General features: G+C 43.8%; 1 protein-coding gene across 1 annotated transcript in view; it reads right to left on the bottom strand.

Moving 5' to 3' along the window:
- Positions 1-15,292, bottom strand: part of MYO1C (myosin IC) — a 57,699-nt gene extending 42,407 nt beyond the window's left edge. The window contains exon 1 of the mRNA XM_055001095.1: positions 15,177-15,292. The gene's annotated coding sequence lies outside the window, so the exon portion shown is untranslated. The remainder of the gene's footprint in view (positions 1-15,176) is intronic.
- Positions 15,293-24,032: the final 8,740 nt, after the last annotated feature.

The following is a 24,032-nucleotide window of genomic DNA, read 5'->3' on the forward strand; positions in this document are numbered from 1 at the left end:
AGGTAAATTTAGGATCCTTATCGCTAAGCAAAATAGCCAGTATAAGGGAAGTATAAAGGGACAGTAGGTTAATTAAAGGCTTAATATAATAATCCCTTATATTTTCAAAGAAGCTACATTCAAGCAGGGCATGAAAGAATGTATCAATCCTACTAAGGCCACAAGGGCAAATTCTGTCAGAATAGGGCCTATTCAAAAATCTCCCCTGTAAAAACATTGTGGGTATAATATTCAATCTTGCAAACAAGAAAGCTCCGCAGTATCATAGGAAATCGCAAATGGGCCTCAGGAATGTGGGATCACAATTAAAAGAAATGCATATAAAAGTCAGCCTTAAAAGCCAGATCTATTAGCAGAAAACTTTATATGGGTGCAAAAGGAGACAGGGTCTCTGAGGAACGATATAGACGAAGTGCTTAAATTGAGCAACTGAGGGCAGATGGGAAGGAGATAAATGACCACCATATCATAGCATTAATTCTTGTTAGCCTCCCAGACTTTTATGGATCCATAATCAATGTTACAGAAGCAAAAGCAGGTTTAAGTCTTTAAAAGCATTATAAACCAACCAGATACAGAGGAATCTTGGAGGAAAAACAATAAAGCTGAGCTAGTCCATTCTGCCTTTAAAGGGGAGAAAAAAGAAATTATCATCTATGTGGAAACCCTGCTTACATAAAGAGGAGATGCCCAACAGGCCAAGATGAATGAAGGCAGGCTTCCAGGCAGAGAGACAGAAAGGGAAATTCCCTGCTACTTAAGATGGAAAGAAATCAGGAAAAGACATGTTTTAAAACTGACATGAGAACCAGCCAAAACACAGTGATACACAGATTCCGGGGGCATGGCACATATAACCAACAATAAAAGCTTTTTTGCGGAATCTGCTGATGAGAAAAAGGAGAAACTTCTTGCTGATAGCAAAATTACAGATGTGCCAGGAATGGGGTCTGGGACACTGTGCTGCAAAAGGCCAGCAGGGGGCGCCAGAGAAATGCTTGTTAAAGATGTCTTTCACAGACACTGCAAAGCTTAATCTCAGTGAAAGTGTGTTAACAATGAAGAACGACAAATGTACAACCAGTAATGGAAACGATTTGATTGCAAGAGGAACTTTCTGTGATCATTTGTATATCAAAGATAGAATATAAAAAAGAAAACAAATATTGTCACACAAAATGTATACACAGGAGGTGCATTCATTTGTGGCACAGATATTTTGAGTATCGAGACTCAGAGGCTATTTCTCAACTTGAGGAATGGAATTTAGCTAAAGGCATGCTAATAAATGGGTGTGTTGATGCAGAAAAATGTATGTGCTGTGCAAAGGCCAAAGGGACTTGATCTACCTTCAATAGGCAAAGCACAAAGGAAACCAAACGCCTTCTCGAGCTGATAGATAGTGATGTATATGGACCCATGAAAATGCAAACTCCAAGCAGAAATAAATACATATTATGCTTATTATTACATATTATTACATATACTGCTCCAGGTATACTATGGCATATCTACACAGAAAGAACATGTGCTAGAAAATTTGTAATCATATTTAGCAAGGGTCATCAAAAGATTCCAACAGACAATGGCGGTAAATACATGGGAAATGAAATGACAACTTATCTAACACAGCAAAGGGTAACGCACCAGACTACAGTGCCCTGTGCCCCAAAACAGAATGGACTAAAAGAAAGAAAGAGAATCGTTCCCTTACAGAGATATCCATTCCATAACGCAGGGCTACCTGACAAATACTGGGGAGAAATTACAGCAGCTACTTTCCTGTAAAATCAACTACCTACCAAAGGCACAAGTACTACAACAACTGAACTGTGGATACAAACCTCATTTTGAAACACCCTGACATGTGGATGAAGAGCCTAGACTTGCACTGCGAAGGGAAATGGACCAAGCCAGACTTCAGAGCCAAAGAAGGCATCTTCACTGGATATGCACTGGGATGCAAAGGCTACCGGATCTTAGGCGTCCAGACAGATGTAGTCAAGACAGGCAACATGATGGAAGTGAGAGGTCAAGCACAACGGAGCACCGAAGAAGCAACACCAACAGAGAAAGGTGAAACCGAACAGCAAATTGAAATGGATCCGAGCAAGATAACAGATACATTAGCCTGCGATGCCTGTTCAGCCAGACCAAATACAGGGGTAACACCAAGGTGGATGAAAATGATTTAAAGCAAAATTTAAAAATCAGATATTTAAAAAAAATTTAAATCAGATTTTGTTTCCTAAAATTCATTTTCAGGATAAAAGATTTCTAAAGGTAGTTTTCTATTTAAGACACATTATAGCCGAAAGGTTTTTCATCATGAAATTAAGGCTAAATTTTTTATTATGTAGTATAACACTGCACTGTACATTCATGCACTCTTTTAAAAATGTTGCAAATGATTCCATCAATTCATTCATTAGGGCCTCAATGTCATGCTCTCTGAGAGGTTTCTGTAAGATTATTTTTCTATCTAGATGATACTGTCACAGATGCTTAGTTTTGCAGTTTGCAAAACTGGATGTGTCTGACTCTGCAGAGATAACATGCCTCTTCTTAACAGCAAAAATTTTAAAACAAACACACAGAGTTGAGAAAGAGACCTCAATCCTATTGTTCCTCTGCTAATCTACGCACGCAGAATCAACTCTTTACTTCGTAAGTGTTATGTTCAAGAAGTTCAACGATTAGGAGATTTGGGGCAGAATAGACCTGGATAAGGAGGAGACCTTAAGAGCTAAGTGTGAGCAGGGAGGGGCAATCAAGGATGCATAAACCTGACACACAAAAGGTCAGCTCAAGAACCAAGCATAGATATGTGAACCATCGTCTAATAACAGATATACAAGACAAAGGGCTTGTTTAGCTATAGTAAAAAAGAGTCCAATAGCACCTTTAAAACTTAGTCTTAAAGGTGCTACTGGACTCTTTTCTATTTTTGCTACTACAGACTAACACGGCTAACTCCTCTGGATCTATTTAGCTATAGTATTGACCTACAGCAGAAATTATTGCAGATGTGCTCACCAAGCCACTTACTAGAGAAAGGTATGAAAGAAGATGAATCTTGTAGACTTTGTACACTAGACATTGAAAGGGGGGGCTGGAATATACACTGTCTGGTAAAGAAGCTTCTGTAGGGGCATTGTATGTAAAGCTAGTCAGAGGGTGATGCGGGCCTCTCTACCTTCTGGTGAATGTCACTTCTTCAGGTGTTCCCAGAATTCTATTCTCGGGTTGTCTTCCTGCTTCTTTCTTGAGAACTCTCATCATGTACACAGTAGTGGCAGTTCCTTAATTAAGTACTTTATTTCTTTAATCGGTTTATGTCGCTGGATACTCACTCTGCCAAAAGATAGAAGGCTGAAACAGAAAGAACATTTGGGGGGTCCCCGATGTGTTCCCCATAAATTCTCTTTCTAAAGATATCATATTTCTCAGTGAGAAAGACAGACTATACATAAAATAATCTTGGAGGTCATGGAAAGGGAAAAACTAATTTTCCCGTGGAAAATATGGAAATTCAGGAAAAACTGAAATACATAAAGTTTTCCGTCCTAATAGATCCAAACTTGCTTTAAGAACCTGTAACACATTATGTATTAAGTAAATCTGCACTTAAAATTCTACCATTTGATATATTTATTAACTGTAAAAAATCTCACAGCGCAGTGATTGCAAAAGTGGAACTATGGAACCTACATTCCTTAAAACAAGAGGTTATGATGTTATAACTTGATTTAGGATGTAGTAATTTTAAGTGAATCATAACTACAGTGCCACACACAGAAATGGGAGGGGTGGGGTGTGTCATGGGAAGGGCCAAGAAGTCCTGATACTGTGTTCCCACAAGGAAAAAAACTTTCCTCCCCCATCAGCAAAAAATTACAGGGAAAAATACCGTCATGAAGAAATCACACACGCATTGTATTCAGTGGAGTGACAGCAACCTAACTGCCCCCCCCTCCTACCCTCACAGCTACTACAAAGAATAGCATTCTAACTAACTTGGCAACCAATCACAGCACCCCAAGGACCTCGGCCAGGATACACATAACTCAGATGACAGAGCGTATAGCACAAAACTACATAATTCTGGCCCCGAGTTGTACAAACTTAGAACATACATCGGTGATGGGAAGCCTCGGAAATAGTTACTTTGCACAAATGGCCTAGCCAGAAAAACTTTGGTAAGCGTGTTTGTTTATTAAAATATTTATGTCATCTTATCCCCTAAAACTCAAGGCAATGGCCAAAATATAAACAATATAATACTTTTCAATCTGTTTCAGAACCACCACTTGTCTGTTCAGAACATTTTCAAGTACCCCTATCTACCTCTGAACTCCAGACACAAAGACCCAGCAGCAACGGGGTCTCACTGTTCCAGCCCAGGCCCTTCAACGGAGGCGAAGGAAGCCTCAAAATGTGACTGCTCAAAGGGTCTCCTGTGTTTCTCCTCTTCCCTCCTGGCATAACACTCCTTCAACCACCACCAGCTGTTGATGGTGTGGGCTGCTGGGGCAATGAGCAGCAGTCAATCAAGGACAATGGAGGTACGGCAAAATGGGTGGGGGGTGGCTAAAACAGAAAGGGGTTCAGAGGTCGTTTGAGTGAGATCATTACGCTGCTCCTTCCCATGCAACTGTAAGCAGCCTTGGTGTACCTCTCCCCAGCCCTGACCCTTCAGGATCACGATCACTGGGTGTCACTATCCCAGGCACTGGAGATGAGTGGACTATGGAAACTAGCAAAGCCCCCTGTCATGAGCATTTAGTGTGGCTGCTTCTGTGGCTGTGCAGAAAGAGCTTTGCAGCCGTGATCAAATGCCAAACGGTCTAGTCAGTGACTATCGGATAAGGCTCAGATTCATAGGAATTCAGATCCTTTGTAAAGTTAATTTGGATGATCCATTTATGAAGGCTGTTGGAACGGCGTGGTTTCCTAATGGCCGTCCCTGCTGACACAGCTAATGCTTCTGTCAACAGCATGGCCAGTTTATAGAACGTGGAAATGACCCAGATAGGCACTTAACTTTTAGGCACCCCTCTACTGTCTGACAAAGTCAATTCTGCTCCTTATGTTTATTGAGCAGCTCAGGACAAATGAAGCAGGCTGGCAGGTGGCTGAGCGTAAGCAGAGGAAACGCAAAGCAAAGAATTTCCCGCATTGTGCAGGGGGCTGGACTAGATGCCCTGGAGGTCCCTTCCAACCCTATGATTCTATGACTGCAAAGGCTTGAGTGCCATTTGGTAGCCACTCTACAATGGCTAAGTGCTTGAACTTCACCCACTACCACTGCATCTGTGCAAAGCTACCCATGTGGGCTTTGCTAAATTCTGAACGTTCTCCTTCATTAACGATGCATTAACAATGTCCCTAACAATGCAAGTTCAGAAAATATGGAGAATTGCTATACATTTTTGATTAACATTTCACAGAACAAGAATACTGTCTCTAGTATGTCATGGATGCCACTACATCTACTGTTTAATCCCAGAGTGCTGTCAGAGCTCAGACTAATTGAGTGAATGAGTTACTGCAATATGAAGATGTGGACAGTTGCTTAGAAGAGTGCAGCTAATTCCACTTTTGCTGCACCTTTGATCATCTTGGTCTGAGATAAGTAACCCTGTTGGCCCATGGTGGAACAGATACACTTCAGCAAGAGATACTGCTGTAGTTCACCTGGAACCAAGTTTATTGAGTGTCAGGGCTCCTGGGGAAAGCTTTGCTTCTTTTGCTGAACTGTAGATTTTCTCTGACTCTTCCCTCACCCCACATTGCTCTATTATGTAATTTTTTTTCTCATTCTTAGTTTTCTTGTTATATTCTAATGCCTAGTGATGGTTTCATATTTTTTTGTTCTAATTTATGTGGGTGTGGTTGTTATTACTATTTCTTTTATCTACTTTATGTTAGGATTTTATTATTTTACTGATAACTGATGTTGTAAACTGCTGTGGACACTTCTTTAAAACAGAGAAAGTAGAAGATAAACATTTTAAATAAAGTCAAGATAGTAGCTGTAGTGCTAATGCAGAAGAACCCCTGAGAAGCACTAGAGATGGTGAGGTCATGTGATCTTTATTCCGGCTTCCAGCATATTGGCAACTGGTTCCGTAGCTATAAGTAGCTAGAGGATTACTTCCTCCATAGTCATTCAGCCTTCCTAATAAAGGGTTAAGAGCTCCAGTATTAATGAGCAGATTACCAGGTGTTACTAGTGCTGGGAGAGCTGCCTAATAGGCTAAAAAAGAGTATAAAAAGGACGAGGCAGCAAGCAGAGAATAAATGGATGGTGTTTACAATGGATGAAAGTAGTCAGGGGGTCCCGCCAGGATGGGTATTAGGATCAGTACTATTTAATTTTTTCATAATGATTTGGAATTGGGAATGAGTAGTATAATAGCCAAATTTGCATATGATACTGAATTATTCAGAATGGGGGAAATGAAGGCGAACTGTGCAAAGCTATGGGAGGATCTCTCTAAATTGGGTGAGTGGGCAGCACTGCAGCAAATGAAGTTCAACATAGGTAAGCATAAGGTGATGCGTACTCAAACAAAAGAAGGGAGCTGTGACTCAGGCAACCTCATACCCTACCACAAATTTGTTAGACTGATAGGTGCTACTGGACTCTAGCTCTTTTCTATTGCTGCAGACAGACTAACGCGGCGACCCATCTTGATCTTTAAATATATGTTGATTGGGTATGAACTAGCTGAGACTGAAGGGTTTATAGCGGGAAACAATGTAAATGTCAACCTAGTTGTGTAGCAGTGGGGAAAAGGCAAACTCCATGCTAGGAATTATTAGGAAACGGACTGAAAATAAAACTGCTATTATTGTAATGCTGTTGTGCAGAGCTGTGGTGTGACTTCATGTGCAATACTGCATGCAGTTATGGTTGGTGCTTCTCTAAAAGGGTAGTGCAGAGCTGGAAAAAGTACAAAAGGGGGAAACTCAGATAATTAAGCAGTTTGAGCACCTTTCATAGGAGGAAAGGGTGGAGGGTCTAGGATTTCTCAGCCTGAAAAAAAAAGACTACTAAGGGGAGACATGACAGAGGCTTATAAAAATTATGCATGGAGTTAAGAAAGTAGATAGCTTTTTCTCCCTTTCCCCTAAGTATGCAGGGACACCCAAGGAAATCGATAATAGGTCCAGGACAGACCAAAGGAAATACTCCTTTACTCAATGAGTAATTTAAGCGTGGAATTCACTACCACTAAATATAGTGGTGGCCACAAGCATAGATGGCTTTAAAGGGGGGTTGGGCAGATTCATTGAGGAGAAGTCCATCAATGGCTATTAGCCAGGGTGATTAAAGGGAACCATCACAGACTCTGAAGCCTGGTGATAGGTAGCAAGGTCAAGGGAGGGCCTTTAGTCTCTATACCCTGTTTGTTGGCCCTCCAGGGCAACTAGTGTGAAACAAAAGGCTGGACTCCATGGACCACTGGTCTATTCCAGCAGGGCTCTTCTTATGTTCATATGAGTTGCCCATATATAAGCATGCAGTGCTTTAACCACAGAAACCAATGAATCAGTATACTGGGACTAAGCACTTTATCTTATTATAACTTGTGTTTTACTGAATGAAACTGGCAGGGGAACAAAGACTCAGCGGGCGCATGAAAGCATCATTCTGGTGACATCTGACCACTGAAACAGCTCCTCAAATAGCTGGAAGAAACACTGGCCTTTCTAGTCTAGCCATGTGTCCTCTCCCTTCTTGGAGCAGAAATTTCTGACATTCCCAGTTTTATAGGGCTGTGGAACTGGTTACTTTACAGAAGCACTACTGAGTCCACATCACAAGCTCTCTTACAAACATGCATTCCATGACATGTGCTAGTGGTGAGGATAAAGGTATTAGACCCACTCAACTTTTGCATTAACAGTGCAATCCTAAATAGAGTTACTCCTGTCTATGCCGATTATTTCAATAGGCTTAGACTAGAATAACTGTTTAGGATTGCACTGTAAAAAAGCTAACTGCAAGTTTTAAAGTTTATAGAGGATCTACTGAGAACAACAGGGAAATGCATGAAGCTGCTATCTTCCCAATCGTGCTAAAGATGTGACAACTGACATTACTAAAGCAAGAACTCAATATATACACTTAAGAGATGTGAAGTCCTGGGTGGGGGAATCTAGTCTTTTTCCATTTTAAAGAGCACCGAAAACTTCAGTTCTCTTTGGAAATGAGTTAAATGCTTTTTGATTACACTTTTTTAGTCACAGATATAGAGCATGAAGATTTTTATGTAAGAAAAAAAAATAGCAGTAGATGATTTACTTACTTCATTTATAGTCTGCTTTTCTTCCCACTGGGAATTCAAAGCATCATTCCTCTTCTCCTCCATTTTATCCTCTCAACAATCCTGTGAGGTAGGTTAGACTGAGACTCGTATGTTCTCGCCTCCCTTTTATTGTTAAAAGAATCCTGAGAGGGTGACTGGCCCAAGGTCACCCAGCAAGGTCCCGTAGCACAGCAGGGATTAGAACCTGGGGGTCTCAGATTTGCCCTCTCCTCTTGTGTCCCCGATAAGTTTGCCTCTCACTTTCCTATGGGGGGGTGGTGCTTTCCTTCTGGAACTTCACCCACCTCCTCAAACTGAAATAAGCTTCTGGATCTCATTTTATTTCTTCTTTGTCTCAGACTCCGTACACTCTCTTACCACCCCCTGGTATGCTTCTCATCTTCCTGCAGTTTGAAATGCAAGAAAGGGTGGCCCATCAGGCTCTTCATTCTCTCCACACTTCACATCAATGGCTCTGAAAGCAATTTCTGGATCCTGAAGCCTTTGCTTTTTGTACCTTTAACCTGCCACTTACCGTGTCATTTAGAATAATTACTTTTTCTAAATAATATGTTTCCCTTTTTGAGGAGGACAGAAAGATCTTTCTCTATCAAAGGATCTCTGAATTGATCTACAAATTGCTTTTTTATCCTGCCCTTCCTCCAAAGTGGCTTATAGGGTTTACCCCTCCGTTACTGTACCTCAGAACAACCTGTTAAGGTGAATGAAAGAGCCACCCACCCCTTGTTCTGGAAATGAAGGCTGTTTCAGCCTAATTTTTTTACTTTTTCTTCACCACCCCCTTTTTATTTCAGCTTCTACCCCCTGCCCCTGGCATTTCTCAATTTCTATGTGATCTTTAATATCCCTTCAGGGCAAAATGCTTCTCTCACCTCCCTCTGTATCCACAAGAGAGTAAAAGTTTCATTTAGTTGAGGAATTGTCTTATCATTACAGGTAATATTATGGCAAGAACAGCCTTTACAGTTGGCTGGGAGAAAACAATATCTAGACACACCCTGGTGCAATTTGTGCATCTTTGGTTAGGGGAAACAAGGGAACTAGAAGAGCACATTGCCAGAACTGCTACAAAAAATATCAAATAGTTCTTTAAATATATTAGATGCAGAAAACCAGCAAAGAATGTTATTGGGTCATGAGAAGACGAAGGTGTGAGCAGATAACCAAAGGGAGATTATGGGTATGGCAAACAAATTCTTTGCATCTGTTTCCACTGTGGAAGAGGGTTGGCAGAGAGCTGTTCCTGAGCCAAACTGTTCAGGAAGGAGGGAGGAAGAACTGACTCAATCAGACATGTCTAAAGGAGTTCTAGGACTGACAAATGAAAAATTAGAAAATCACCATGTCTCGACTGTAAATACTCAAGAATGAACTCAAAAACGAAACTGCTGATCTTTAAATAGAAATATGTAATGTGTCATTAAGATCAGCCACTGTGCCAGAAGACTGGAAAACAGCCAAGGGTACAACCATTTTCAAACAGGATTGGGGGGGGGGACGAAGGAAATTAGCTTAAGCTTATTCTTGGGGGAGGGATGTAAAATTTCCAGCCATTTTGCAGCTATGGAAAAAACATTTTTTTCTAGCTTGTGTTTCCCGTTCAGAAGAATACAACCGTTGTAGGAAGAGGATCAAAATATTATGCAATACTTTCTTATCAAGCCTAAATTTATTTTATTGTTTTAACGTAAAAAGCATCATTTATAATTTGACAGCATGCAAAAGTGTCCTATTTGACATCTTTCTGAAATGTAAAAGTTTTATACAAAAAAAGTGAGAGCACTGCAAACTCTGTTGTAATAATAGTAATAATAGGGCTGGCAGCATATTTCAGTATCAAGTTAAATTTTATAACCATTAACAATGAACATACTGAACACTTCAGTAGCATATTACCATCATACACATCATAAGATACTGTCGACAAATTAGCCACGTTTAAACACATCAGTCCTTGAAAATATTATGTTTTTCTACAGTGTCCTAGAATTAACTATCTAATGCTACAGACTGTCTTGTTTAAAACTGTTGACACATTCTAAGCAAGTAAAAACTGTGTCTTTAAAAGCATTTCAACCATTCCAAAACTGAAAACATTTCATTGGGTTTTTTTTCAGTATTTCCCAACTGAAAATCTGGGGGCGGAGGGAATGCCCAAGGTAAAAAAAACACCCTTTTAAGTCCAAAATTTTCTACTTTTTGCTGGGGCCTTCACATTTCTATTCCACAGTCAATTCACAGAAAGTGTTATTAAAGACAGAAGTGGAATAATTATGACTCCTGTACAAGTCTAGCCTCATCAGCCTCATAACATTCTTTTTAAAGTATCAACAATACTGTAGTGAGGATGACCCAGTAGCCACTGTTCCCCAAAAATTGGTAAGGTGCCTCATTTCAAGCTTCTGAGTAAACTTAACCATCATGGGGTAAGATGATGTGTCCTGTCATGGATTGATAACTAGTTTAAAAAGAGAAAGGAGAGGGAAAGAACAAATGGTCAGCTTTCACAATGGAGGACAGTGCACAATAGAGCACTGTATTCACCAGAGGTATTTAATTTATTCATCATTGACCTGGGACTGGAGGTGAACAAAGAGGTAACAAAGGTTGTGGAGAACACCCAATTTGTTCAGGATGGTGAAAACACAAGGCGTTTATGAAGAGCTCAGAAAAGGTCCTCTTCAAATTAGATGAATGGGCAGATGACATTCCGTACCAGTGAATGCGAAGTGATGTGCATTCTAGCAAAAAAAAAAAAAATCCTCATTTCATGTATCTGCTGATAGGGTATGATTCGGTGCTGACAGGCCAAGAATGAAGACCTTAGGGTTGTGGTGGTGAGCTCAATGGGAAGATTAATTCAGTGTGCAGCAACACTTTTTAAAAGGCCAATTTGATGCTAGGGATCATCAGGAAAGAGAAGAATGGAGAATAAAATTACCAATATGGTCACGCCTTCATTCAAGTCCCTCGTGCAGCCTCCTCTAGAATACTGTGTACAATTCTGATTGCCACCTCAAAAAGTATACTGAAGAACTGGGGAAAGGGTAAGACAGAGCAACCAAAGCGAGCGTAGGGCCAGCCAGGAAACTAAAGCAAGTGCAGCTTTTCAGTTCACCAAAAAGGCAATTTACAGTGCAATCCTATGTTGAGTTACTCCATTCTAAGCCCATTGAAGTCAATAAGCTTAGACTGGAGTAACTCTCCATAGGATTGCACTGTTAGGACGATGAGGCAGAAGTCTACAATATTATGCACGGTGTAGAGACTGTGGATAACAAGAAACTTTTCTCCCTCTCCTATAATGCTAGAACTCAAGACACTGGTAGCAGATTCAAGGCAGGCAAAGGGAAGTACTTCTTTATACAACAGGTAGCCAACTTGTGAAACTCACTGCCACAAGGTATAGTGAGGGGCAGCAGCTTAGATGGATTTTAAAAGGGGGTGGAGAGACGTGCGGAGGATAGATCTATCACTGATGAGCATGCTAGCTGAATGGGACCTCCAGGGTCAGAGGCAGAATGTCTCACTGTAAGATGCTGGGGAGCAGAGGTCAGAGGTCAACCTTGCCTATGGGCTGCTCTGTGGCATCTGACTGTTGGAAATATGATGGACCATTGGTCTGGCCAACCACGGCTGCTCCTACGTTTTTAAAATTAGTGATACAGGATGCCTATTTGAAGAGACAGATAAACTGGAATGCCAAGTGAGGCGGGTAGGGGGGAGGATCTACAAAAGGAAGGGAAGGCGAAGGTGCAGAGAGCCTCAAATATAAGTGAGTACAAAACATCTGACGGTAAGATGTCTGCACTGTCCACAAAACAGGGAAGTGAAGGCAGCAGTCTTAACTTATATCTTCCATGGTTTTTAGAGCATGGTCAAAAGAATACCTTGATGACGCACTTCAGCTGAAAGGTTTAAAGTTCAGTATATGCCCTTTATTCTGAAAAAACTACTGTCACTCAATTCTCTTTTTATGTAATAAGGGCAAGCATGTAGATCTAAAAGAAGAATAACTAAAAGTGTCAGCACGATTACTAGGATATGCCTTGCAGTCAGCCTAAGTGGTGGATATGAAAACCAACTTACCCAGAAGGAATTATGACTTGCAGAACAGAACGTCGCTGCAAAACTTAAGGAAGTCTGGAGAAGGACCAACACAACCAGTTCCTGGAAACAACAACCCTTCTTTATGGCTGGCTCTTAAGAGCCTTTGGAAGGACAGTTGGTTTGTCTAGCAGTAATGACACACTTCCTCTACCTTTCGGCAATCCAAAACAGCCACTAATGGAATGCTCCTTTGCAGCCTGGTTAGCAGTGCTGACTAGTGCAGTAAACAGATGCAGGCACATCCCCTTGCTATGGCCAATGGAATGGCACTTTGTGCAGAAAATCCTGAGCCATACAAAGACTTGCACACTAATTTATTTGCACAAGTGCTCAAACATTAAGGACATGGAGGGGGCGAGAAATGGGGACAAGAGAGTGCCAAGCCAGTTTTATTCAGAAGCTGGTAAAATCACCATTGCTGTCAAGCTTCGGTTTTCCCAGGTTTTACAATAGCTTCTCTTGATGCATGCTCTGTAATTGTGCAAGGAGAGCAGTTGCCTGTATTTATTTATTTTCTTTTATTTACTTATAGCCCATCTTTCTCCCTGAGACTCAAGGCAGATTACACAGCATATGACAATGCAGTCAAACAGCATGAGACATCCAACAAACAATGCAATAGGACTATGGTCATAGAAATGAGAAACATTGCAAAAATATTATCAGTAACAAATCATAAATGATACAAAAAATAACAGAATTACAGAAGTAATGAACAATGCAGTAAGTGCAAGACACGCAGATAATAAACAGTGAAATGGGCTACAATCTTGTTCCCTCCATTCCATTGTACTACGGCCTTATTCTCTTTATAGAAATACCCTCCGGGCTCATTCTGCTTTACACAGGTTTCAGAATCACAGAAGTGTGGGGGCCTTCCTGACTGCCTCAGGTGGGCCATTCCACAAAGTGGGAGCTACAATAGAGAAAGCACACGTACAGCAGCGTTCATTTCACATCCAATGTGACTGCAGAAATCAATTAAGTCACAATTAGCACACCTTTACTTGTCTCTGCTACTCATGTAGAACGTGTAACACAACTCTGGACTCATAAATGGGATCCTGTTATGTTTCCCCATGTGCTTTTACTGCTGATTGACAAGGTTAGGGAAAAACACATGACCATCTCTCCCAAGACTGAATCACCTGAATGCAGGCACAAGATCCCATAGTTGTATATTCTCTAAATCAATGTTTCATTTTAGAGAATATATATGCAGCTTTTCTGTTAATAAAATGATATCCATGCACAAAGAAAGCTAATGTATCAGAGACAAACTACATCTCCCTGAAATGCCAGTTGTCCCCATTAGCATTCTGGGGTCATATAGTTTCACAAGGACACTACCTGGTGACCTTCTCTGAATGCACATCCTGATCCTTAAAAACAGAGTGAAGCAAGTGGCTGGTGAAACAAGTACAATTGTCGGACACGCCCAGGCCTCCCTAGCAGAAGCAACCTGGACATGCAACTCACAGGAAAATTACCCAGTGGGCAGCTGCCCTAGAGCGCAACCAGTGGCCAGGAACCAGCAGAGTTATGCCCCAGCAACTCCGTCAGCAGCTCAGACCCTCCATGGGCAACGATAATCAGTGCCCCTCCTGTGCAGCCACCAGTTTGCAGAGGAAGCCGCAGGTGGGCTAAGGTCCCTTGTTGGTGCTGCTAACCTGGGCTGCCTTTTAGTGCCATAGGGGGATGCTCGGCTTGTGCCAGGGCTATATACGAATACTAACAACAATAATAATAACTGACTTATTTTATACCACCCTTCAAGATAAATTAGTGTCTCATTCAGAGCAGTGATTTCAACTTCCCCCTTCCAACCACCCCCTGCTGCCTACTGGCTGCTCGTGACACCTTGCCCCTAGGGATGCCAGCATCCAGGGGGTGGCTGGAGATCTCCTGGAATTATAATTGATCTCCAGTAGAAAAGAGCAAGAGTCCAGTAGCACATATAAAACTAACAACAGTTGAGGTAGGGTATGAACTTTGGTGAGTCATAGCTCACTTCTTCTTCAGACCCCTCAAATGTTCAAGACGGGTAGCCTAGCCGTGTTAGTCTGTCTGAAGCAGTGGAAAAGAGCGAGAGTCCAGTCGCACCTATAAGACTAACAAAATTAGTGGTAGGGTCTGAGCTTTCGTGAACCACAGCATACTTTTTCAGATACTGAGCTGTGACTCAAGAAAGCTCAGACCCTACCACTAATTTTGTTAGTCTTATAGGTGCGACTGGACTCTCGCTCTTTTCCACTGCTACAGACAGACCAACACGGCCACCCATCTTAATTAACCTCCAGGTTACAGAGGACAGTTCCTCTGGAGGAAATGGTGGCTTCGGAGGGTGAACTGCATGGCACTACATACCCTATGAAGGTCCCCCTCCACCCTCCCCTGGCTCCACCCGCCCAAATCTCCTGGAATTTCCGACCAGGAGTTGGCACCCACCCTCCAGGCGTTCTTAGAGAACATGAGGCAGGCGCGGCGCAGCCTCAGGCAGTGGGCGCCGCAACAGGCGTGCCCTGCCAGACCTCCTCCGAAGCCGCCTGCGGGGCCCTCTGTCCATGGTCCGGAAACCTTCCCCTCAGGTCGCAAATTGAGCCCCCCTCCCCGCGCCGAGCGCTCCCCTGCCGCGCCTGCGCAGTCCCCTCCCCGCGGCGTGGCTGCCTTCGCCCCCTCCCCCCTCTCCTCACGGGGAGCCGAGGCGGCCCCCGACCCCCGGCCTACCTTTGCGGGCGCCCCGTCCGTGTCACCTCAGGCCGCGCGACGCCGCTCCGTGCCGGTGCCGTCCCGCCGTCGAGAGTCGCCTCAGACTCGGCCACGACTCAGACTCCCCTGGCGGGCAGGGCAGGGCGAGGTGGGGCGGGAGGCAGGGCGCATGCGCGCTCTCGCCGGCCGGGCCCTGAAGGGAGGCGGCCGGTCAGGGCGGGACGGGAGGCGGCGGCGGGTTCGGCCTGGCCTCGGGGGTCCGGAGCGCCGGTCCTCCTTCTGGCCAGTCCGATTACGCGTCTATCAGCCGCTTCCCCGTGCCTCCTCTTTAGGATTGCCAACCTCCCGGTGGGTCCTGGAGTTACATGACCCCTCTCCAGATGATAGTGATCAGCGCCCCTGGAGAAAATGGCTGCTTTGGAGGCTGGACCCTGTGGCATTGTGCCCCTCTGAGGTTCTCACCCCTCCCAACCCGGGCCTCAGGCTCCTTCAATCTCCAGGAATTCCCCAGCCCAGAATTGGCAACCTTGGTTCTGCTCGGGGCGGGGTGAGGGGAGGCGGCTAGGGTTGCCAGATCTGGGTTGAGAAATTCCTGGAGATTTTGGGAGTGAAACCTGGGGAGGGCAGAGTATAATGCTGTACAGTCTGCCCTCCAAAGCTGCCATTTTCTCCAGGGGAACTGATCTTTCGTACCCTGGATATCAGTTGTAACTTGTAATTACGGGATATCTTCAGCCACCACCTGGAGGTTGCCAAGCCTACTAGAGTAGCCAACCCCATACTGGAAAATTCCTGGAGATTGGGTGGAGGCTGACAGGGAGGGTGGAGTTTGGTAAGGGACCTCAGTTGGGTCTAATGTCATAAAATCCACCCTCCTCTAAGCAGCCAGTTTCTCCAGAGAAACTGAAGTCCATCATAGTTGTAATTCTGGGGGATCTCCAGACCCCACCTGGAGGATGGCAACACTGGAGGCACTGAAGGGGAGCCTGAGGAGCAGAAAGCACCACCTGCCCTGCTCAGGCAGGAAGGAATGTAGGCCACAAAGTGGAGCGGGGAAGGGGTGGCTGGGCTGCCTAAGGACAGTCTCTATCCCTTCCCAGGTTCCAAACAGGCACCCCCGGACAAGGCACATGGCTCTCCCCTCTATCATGACCCCCAGCAAGATAGCCAGACCTGGCTGAGAGAGCCTGAGCAGCCCAAGAGGTGGCAAAGATCTGGTTGCCAGCTGAGCTGGTAAATTGCATCAGTTCAACTGAGGATGAGCTGGAACACCCCCTTGCCTTAGCCTATATTTGGGTTCTACATACATTTTTGAAATTAGTCTGTGTATGTTTATATTCTCTCAGTCTTTGACCATATAATAAAATCTACCTATCACATTCCTCCTCCTAGCATTAAGACATCTTGCAAGAGCTTCTTGGATAACTTCTGCGCCTGCATGGGTCATATGAGGCTAAACCAAGAACAGCGATTGCAAAATAGCCAAATGAAAAGTCTTTATCTCAAATTCCTCCGGCATCCATAACAGAACAAACATCATATACACGAGTGTGGCAGTGAACAAATGCGAGGTGGAACTCTTTGAGTTCTGGGTCTTGCTTGCCACAGCTTTGTGATGAGCCACGTTCAGCTTTTCCAGTCTGCCCAGTGCGAGAGCCTTCCCATGCAGAAAGACCAGGCTACATTCTTCAGCCTGAAAAATGTAGCCTTGCAAAAACACCATGATTCCAATAATACCGATCGCATTAAATTTAACCAACCCGCCCCCCCCCCAATAACTTTTCACTTGCACAATTTTCATTTAACTTAGGCACTCCGTCCAGCGCCCCAGTAAACAGACTCACTCTGTGCTGCTAACTTCCATTCACAGACTCAGCTCCCTCCAAGACTAAACCCAGCAGTTCCTTTGGGTTATGCTAGCCTACTTCCTGCATAGGTTTGAACATCAATCTGGCGCTGAGAGCCAGTCCACAAACACATGCTTTCGTCTGGCCAGCCTGTCCAAGCAACGACAGCTTATGTCCGCACCTTTGCTTTTCACATCCCAACAGTTGTGGCTTTTGGAGCCTGGCCTTGGTGTTTTCCTCCAAGCACCTCTCTAGGGCATAACGGGAGGGCAGCCCAGTGAGTCATAACTTTCACTTGTTACACAGAAGAACCTGGTTCTACAGAGAACATAGCAGGAAACATTCCAGGGCAGCAAACCACCCCACCCACCCCCGCTTGCACACTCGCTCGTGTCGCCTTTGCTATAAACGAGAGACAAAATAAAGCTCTTAATGGAACATTTAATTTTTGGTCATCTCATACTAGCCAATTAATGCAGACAATCACTTGGATTTAATGTTTGAGTGTCCTTTAACATCTCTTTGGTCCTTATGCTGAGAGGCATTAAAGTGAGCAGAAGGCAGGATTATAGACACTGAACACTTGACCATAACCAGAGTAAGATGGAGTTATAAGAGCCAAACTCCCAATCCCTCCTTCCCAGGTTCTTGGGTCCAGTGCTGTTGGCCTTTAATCATTCCAGTGCAGCCTGAGCATCTTATGACTGGTGAGGCTGTAATGCAAAGCTAGGGCTTGTGTTTCGGCATAGGGAGTTGCGATGGAATCAGCAGTGAGTAAAGGGCCATTCACAGGCCTCAGTGATGAGAAGGAACCCCAGCGGCTGTAAGACAACCTCGCCTGCTCCTCAAAGACTGCCATATTTTCTCGTTGATCACAACCACTCAGTTCAGTCAGAAGCCTCTTGTCTGCTTCCTTTTGTCTGGTCACACATACAGCCTGGGTAGCTGCTCTCCTCACAGAAATTTGCTACAGCCTCTGTTTGTTTGCCTTCTGGAAGCCATTCAAGGGCTATTTTAGTGAAACATTCTAAATCTTTGAGGCTGTCTTTTCAGCATCATTTTTGGAACATTTAAGGACAGCGCAGTGCAAACTCTTTAAGTATCTTCCCAAACTCCTTCCTAGATATACCATCCTCCCTCCCAGGAGAATTCCTAGTTTCTTCCACAATAACAGCCAATGGCAGAAGTACAGTTGCTGTGTTACCTTTTCAGGGCAACACCCTCTTGAGCTGTCAGAGTTCATTGTTTTTAATCTACTAAGTCTTGGGTATTTGGGTGTAATACTTCCACTTTTATACCTTCTTCCCTCTAGCTTGGGAGAGCTAAGCACTCTGAGCTTTCCAGAAATTTCCAAGAAACCCCTAACCTCTGCCGTCAACTGCAGACAAACCTAAGATCTTGGAGCTGCTTATTCTTGGAGATAGGCATATGGTTAGCCAGCACTGCAATGCATTACTTACACAGTCTGCCCTTTGACTACTTCAACATGGCAGTGATTCCGTGTAGCTTTCTTTACCACTGCAAATGCAGAGGCATTCACAGTTGCAACAGAGCATCCACATAGCAGTGTTCCCTGCACTGTTCTTGCCTCAGCCTCACAACCACCATCCCCCACCCTCAGGCTACCAGGGGAGGTTGTGTGACTATGCTATACATACCCTTGAAGACACGCCAGAGACTTCAGGTGATGCAGAATGCGGCTGCTAGGTTGCTAACCAAGTCACCACGCTCAGCTCATATAACATCGATTTTGAAGCAGCTGGACTGGTTACCAATTAGCCTCTGGATCCAATTCAAGGTGTTGGTCCTCATCTTTAAAGTCCTTCATGGTCTGGGACCCTCATATCTTTGGGACCTCCTCTCCCATTATGAACCCCCCACCACCACCACCACCACCTGCCTGCTTCATTCATCTTTGCAGGTCTTGCTGGTGGTTCCTGACTCTGGTAGCAGCACTTTCTTCCACCAGGAAGAGGGCCTTTACAGTTGTGGCCCCCTCACTTTGGAATACACTGTCAGAAGGCACTCGTGCTCAGCAGGACCTGTTGATGTTTCAGAAACTCTATAAGGCAGAACTATTCCGGCATGCTTCTACTTTCTAATATTCTTCTTAAAGACTAACCAAATTTATTGTAGCATAAGCTTTTGAGAACCACAGTTCTGTTCTGATGAAGAGAACTGTGGTTCTCGAAAGTTTATGCTACGATAAAGTTGGTTAGTCTTAAAGGTCCTACTGGATTCTTTACTATTTTACAACTACAGACTAACATGGCTAACGCCTCTGGATCTAATATACTTCTGTGAGGGTTTTAAAAGCATTTGCTTCACCATTACGAGCTTGTTCTGTCTACATATGTTTTTAAAGCAGTGTCCTCTCAGAAAGCCGGACTCTCTGGGGAATACAGCCTGCCCAGTTGCCGACTTCTTTCTCCGCCGCTGTTGGTGCACAATTTAATGTGCCATTGCAGAAATTAGTATTGCAGCCCTGTGAGTCTGGGTTCTCTGTAGCAGAGGGAATGTCTTTTCTCAGGACTTGTTTGCATAACCGAGGGGGGAGTCAGTTATGTCCTAAGAGGAATTTTTTGTTGCTCAGCCAGATGGCAGTGATGGCCAAGTAGTCAAGTACAGCGGTGAATTATTGTGTCGCTTGCAAAGCTGCAGAGTAACTAACCCTAATGGGACCACAGGCTGTATGGCTTATGAATCACACATAGTGCTCCTCAGATGAGGAAGTGCCTATGCAGAGAAAAAAGGTTCAAGCTGCATCCCCAGAGAAACTTTTTTTTATTATTTTAAACATTTTATTTAAAAAGAAAAGATATAACAATAGAAAGTGCATAAAAACTTATACAAGCACTACAGTTGAATTTAGATTAGGCTAATAGATATATTCAGAGTATATAACAACACAGCTAAATTATATAATAACTCTCATTCCCTCTCCTTAGTTGCTTATACCCAAACTTTAGTGTCAATAATTTTTAATCAATCATTTCTCCTGTGTTTTATCTGTTTGAGAGCCAGTTTGGTGTAGTGGTTAAGAGCACGGGACTGTAATCTGGAGAACCAGGTTTGATTCCCCACGTCTCCACTTGAAGCCAGCTGGGTGACCTTGGGCTAGTCACAGCTCTCTCGAGCTCTCTCAGCCCCATGCACCTCACATAGGGTTGCCAGCCTCCAGGTAGTGGCTGGAGATCTGGAATTACAACTGGTCTCCAGGCCACAGAGATCAGTTCACCTGGAGAAAATGGCTACTTTGGGGGGGTGGACTATGGAATTATGCCATGCCAAGGTCCTTTCCGTCCCCAAATCCCACTTTCTCCAGGTTTCTCCCCTCATATCTCCAGGAATTTCCCAACTTGTAGCTGGCAACCCTAACCTCACAGGGTGTTCTGTTGTGGGGATAATAATAACATACTTTGTAAACCGCTCTGAGTGGGCATTAAGTTGTCCTAAAGGGTGGTATATAAATCAAATATTATTATTGTTGTTTCATATTACCTTAGTTTATCTTAGTTTTAATCTAAATAGTCAAAGAAATCTTTCTATTTTTTCCAAAATTCCTCTATTGGTCTATGTGCTCATAAGTTAATTTGGCCATTGATGCATAGTTGTGAATCTTATCTATCCATTCTGGTGTGTCCGAAAAGAAAAACTGAAGAAAACCCGACCGCTGAGAGCTGCCACACCCCATGGGACAAAAATTGGCCTGCTACCATCCCAGTGGGGTGCCAAGTGTCTGTTATAGACGAGAAGGAAAACATAAGGAAGTATGAAATGCCAATCAGGTCACAAGTTGAACTGAGCTCTTCTCAATCTACTGTTTTTGTTTTTTTTAACCCCAGAGCCTAGGGGTTCATCAATAGGAGCCAGTCACAGAATGGCAGCTCAGCGGACGGAACAAACAAGAAAGCTGTTTATACAGGCAGGTATCCAACCATCTACAGATTTCATAGAGCACCCACTGAGCACCTCCATTTTGATCCTGGGATGGGAGTCAGTAGACCCTTAGGAACAGCATAGAGGGCAGAATTGGGGTCTGCAGTAGAAGCAGGGAATTGACAGAAATAGTTGCCAACATGCACACACTGATGGAAATGCTCTGTCGGAGGAGCCATTATAATTCCCTTTGCAATAAATTTATACTCTGATTTTCAGCTCCCAGTGCAGCTTATAATTAAAACCTTTGAACCTGCCATTAAGCAATACCATCGGCACATACTATGAAGGCCCATATTAAGTAATTAGATATTTAGAATACAGCCTACAATAGGTGCCCTTGTTTTATAGAATAAGAATACTGAGACAAAGCAATCCTAAGCAGCTCTATTCAGAAATAAGACCCATTATACCCAATGGAATTTACTCCCGAGGAAGTGTTTTTAGGGCTGCAGCCTAAAACTACTCCCAGTTAAGCCACAGCAAAGAATTGAACACACGCCAATCACAGCACTCAAGGAAATGACCCAAGCCACTGACTACATGCCAAGGAGCTGCATAGAGGAACTATTACAGAAGCCATTTGCTTATTTTATACATGGGAAAAGCGGAAACGGAGAAAGAACTTGCCCAAGCAAGCCAGTGAGCCCAATGACAGACCACTGAAGCACAACCAGCCCTGGAATTCATCCAGGAGGGCATAAGGCACACACGAGGGAAAGCAGAGAGCCAGTGTGGTGTGATGGTTAGACTGTCAGACTATAGTCTCGGAGACCCAGGTTCAAATCCCTGCTGTGCCCTTAAGCTCAGTGGATGGCCTTGGGCTGGTCACACACTCAGCCTAACCTACCATGTAGGATTGTTGCAAAGATAAAATTTGGAAGGAGACCTTTATACACTGCCTGAGCTGTTTCGAGGAAGGGCGGAATCACAAAAGCACTAGATGGAAGGGAGTGCAGCTGGCTTTTGCTGTGTCAGATGATCAGCTGCCAACCGACTCCCGGCAGGTGTTGCATCCTTGCCCCAGTCACAGGCTCAGAGGTCAGAAGTTCCTTCTCTAGAACAGGTCGGGAACACTCACTATCTACCACAATCAAGCCTGCTTTTCCACAGCATGGAATGGTAAAGACATCCCCCAGGAAATGTACCCTGGTCATGTAAAAGCCAGAGGAGATTCCCTTGGCGAACAAGCGTTGGCCAGCAAGTTTGCTCTCACTTTTCTGATCTACTCTTTCAGAATCCAGCAAAGAAGTTAGAAGCTTGAACACAACCCAAATGGAGCCATAACAGCTGTTGACGCCACACCCCTCAAGAAAGGGTGAGCGAAAGCGCAGCCATTTTTCTTGCTCGCTTGAACTACGAAGCAGTTTAGTTGAACTCTGTCCCTTTATTTCATGAAATAAAAGCTTTTCCTCTTCAAAGTTCTCCAGCCTTGGTGTATAATGACTGGGCAAACGCACTAAGGCATAACGAATCAGCATTTTTGCAACAAAAGGACAGTTTCTTTTATGCTTTTAAAAGTGCCCCTAGAGGCTCTTAAAGGAGCAATGACCCACACAAAGGCTACCTTCAATATTTGTTCTTGGCATTCTAAACTGATTGCTCGTTCAACTAAGTCTGTAGAAACACCGAACAGTAAGCAGTCTGGAACCTTTAATCCTGCTTCTACCTGTTACTGCCTGTTACACCTATTTGTCATTTTTAATTTTCTGGAGCCTGAATCTAGCCGCAACAGCATGGCAGGATAGACAGTCTCCTCCTCAAAAGCTGCAATTTTTGCCAAGTTTTAGAATACTAAAGCAAGAAGGAAATGTAAGAACAGCCAGACTTACAGCCTTGGCTTCTCCACACTGACACCCAAGCTAATTTCTACCGTGACTTGTCAGTCCATCATCCCCGGGCTAATCCTGTGGTTCTCACTGTCCCTTAGCAAGTGACAGACACCGGCTAGTCTGGCATTCCCTACAGCAGCAACCCAGCCTCTTTGGCCAAACAGCAGAAGAACTGGAGTGCTCAGTTTGTTGAAGCCAAGAGGCGGGAATTGAAATAATGAAACTTACTGACTTGTACTTTTGTTTTGGCTTCTTAATGTCTTAGGATGGTTATGAGACCCTTTAACTTACGCCTTTGCTTATTGCTTTTGACACAGATATTTAGTCTCTTAAACTCAGGGGATGCTGCAGACCCAGTGGCACTTTGTCACTCCTTGGCATAAAGTTTTGTACTCAGCTGTTCTACCCTTAGAGACTAAACAGAACAGCTTTTTAAATTGTTGAACTGTGCACATCAGACTAAGAGGTCAACCTTGCCTTGCCAGGTACTGGCAGAGTTTTCCCTCAGTCTACAGACAATTCTCCTAAGAATTGGTGCCAGAGCTGACTTTACATGTTACTCCATAAACTACACCACAGGGCTGCAGTTTAGGAGGGACCTCCAAATAAAAAAGATACTAAAAAAATCTCCACTTTTTGGGTAGTGCCATAGGGCCTCTTAAAGTTGACACACTTTAAGGCCTCAGCATGTACTAACCTGGTCCTGACTGGTGCTGGTTCCTAATTTCCAGAGAAAATTCCATAGCTGGAACTAATTGCTCCATAATTTCTTTTTCTAAACAAAACAAAACCCATAGACCAAATTCTGTCCTTGCTTGCCTTTCAGAAGCAAGTTCATTGGTATGCCTATAAAACTGGAGTTGAAAGGGAGAAGATAAAAGGGGGGGCAAAAAGGGGAGCAAACCATACAGCATGAGTTGAGTGGGCGTGCAACAGCTGTCAAAAAATCTTCCTCTGAGCAAAAATGTCACAGTTTTTAATAATGTGATTATTGAATTGTAAAATATTGAGGATCTCAGCAGGGGAAGATTCATCTGCGCCCTAAATCTGATTAATGTGCTTAAGGCGGAGGAGGGCAGGAGGAAGCATAATTATCATTGGCTAATACTATGCCAGTATGTGGGATACATCCGGCTTTGAGCATTTCTAGAATGACTTGGTCTAAGAGTTAGAGTAAATTGCTGTGATTTATCAAGCAAAGACTTAATCCAGCACCGAAAGAGACTTCTGGACCTTTCAGTGAGGCCAGCCTTCAT

Source organism: Eublepharis macularius, chromosome 17, assembly GCF_028583425.1.
Source record: "Eublepharis macularius isolate TG4126 chromosome 17, MPM_Emac_v1.0, whole genome shotgun sequence".
NCBI lineage: Eukaryota > Metazoa > Chordata > Lepidosauria > Squamata > Eublepharidae > Eublepharis > Eublepharis macularius.